The sequence below is a fragment of the Echinops telfairi genome, unplaced genomic scaffold (assembly GCF_000313985.2).
Source record: "Echinops telfairi isolate 266 unplaced genomic scaffold, ASM31398v2 ScPeMD7_7469;HRSCAF=8507_1, whole genome shotgun sequence".
Lineage (NCBI taxonomy): Eukaryota > Metazoa > Chordata > Mammalia > Afrosoricida > Tenrecidae > Echinops > Echinops telfairi.
Window position 1 is genome coordinate 72,705,428 of NW_022111373.1, and position 1,789 is coordinate 72,707,216.

The 1,789-nt window shown below is 45.8% G+C and overlaps 1 protein-coding gene across 1 annotated transcript in view; it reads left to right on the forward strand.

The window, feature by feature from the left end:
• Positions 1–1,789, forward strand: part of LHFPL2 (LHFPL tetraspan subfamily member 2) — a 216,862-nt gene that overhangs the window by 156,224 nt on the left and 58,849 nt on the right. The window lies entirely within an intron of this gene.

The window sequence follows — 1,789 nt, forward strand, 5'->3', positions numbered from 1 at the left end:
CATGGTTACGAGTTGGGCTGCTTACCTCAAAGTCAGCAGTTCGAAACCACCAGCCGCTCCTTGGGGGAAACGCTTTTCACTCCTGTAAAGAGTTCCAGCCTCAGAAACTTATAAGGGCCGTCGACGCTGCCCTCTGGGGTCGCTCTGAGTCGGCATCGCCTGGACGGCAGTGAGTTGCATGATGTGATCTGATGATAGAAGTCATTGTTTAGACGTTTCGCATAACTTGAAACGTCACCTGATCTTTCTGAGAAGCTCTTGTCAGTTCTTTCATGGCAGAATCATTTGTAATTTGGGAAGAGAGATACTGATGGTGTTTAACTGAAAACTGGGATGCACTGGGGTGATTATACAAAAACTAACACACACAGTGAAGCTGATGGCTCGACTTGGCATCAGAAGAAATAAACCGGGTGATAATCTCCCTCCCAGTAATGTTTCTGGTGCCAACAAAATGGTATTTGAGCAATTTAATGTGCTGGGATGAAACCCCAAAACCCCAAACTCGCTGCCATGGAGTCAGTTCAGACTCATAGTGACCCTATAGGACAGGGTCGAACTGCCCGCATGGGTTTCCAAGAGTAATCGTGACAGGAGGAGAAGCCCTCCTCTTTCTCCCTTGGAGCGGCGGGTGGCTTCGCACTGCTGACCTTGCGGTTGGCAGCCCAGCGAGTAACCAGCAGGCTCCTGTAGTTAAACCTGAGTTGGTTTATTTTCTTTTCCTCCTCCTCTTTTTCAGACACTGAATCCTCAGATAGAGTTGACAGATTTTTTTCCCCCTTTAATAAATTGTTATTAAGTGAGTCAACACATAAAACAAAAGAAGACAAGTGATTTGGGGAAAGTTGCTACATTCATAAGGCTAGTTTTTGCAAGGCTGGTAAAAATAAAGTACAAAACACATTGGTGGCTATGATTCATGCCCTGATGCTTTATAAAGTCCTGCATTGCACAAATTCATGCATGATTCAGTTTGTCAGCTGATTTCTCTCCTTGAAATGCAGTAGTATTGTGAAAATTCAGCAATTTGTTTCACAAATTCTTTCGGCTGCCTCTTTGGGTGGCGTGGTTTCTGTTTTTAAAGCGGTGAGCATTTTCTCGCCCAGGGCTATACCCGTCAGGCTGTGCAGCCTGGCTTGCTCCTGCATGAATCCCTATTGTCTGGGCCGCTGAGCCCTTGCAGGAAGCTGCCTGGGGCTTCGTGCTTCAGGGAGCAGCGCCATGGTCCCCCAGCAACTCTTCTCAGGAATGTTGTGACAGGAAAGGAAAATCAGGTCCCCAGCACAGAAACTCTCAGTCCCAGTGCAGGCGCACCTGCCACAGATCCCAGGTGTGGACATGGAGACACTGCTTTTTCAGATGTTAAAGGGGTTTGCCCTTGGTGACATCAAAATCCCATGGCCATCAACTTGGTGCTGATGACTCTTCGCCACCCATTAGGACAGCGGTGAATGATCCTATAGGGTTACCAAGGCCGCAGTCTTCAGATGAGAGCCTGTGTAAGACAAGGTTCTCTAGAGAGATAAAAACCAAACTGCTGATAATTTAATATATTTATTTATAAAGATATATAACAAGGAATGAACTGTTAAATCATATACAGTTAAATATATAATACAAGAAACAGTTAAGTTATAAAGCACTACAAATGGCTCAATTCAGCTCACTGCTGTGAAAGAGTTGTGAGAGACTAGCAGTCCTTCCAGTCCAATCTGCTGCCAGATCTTCCTCTATTTATAGAGAGAGCTAGGCTATGTCAGCACAGCAGCCAATCAGAAGGCAGGTCACC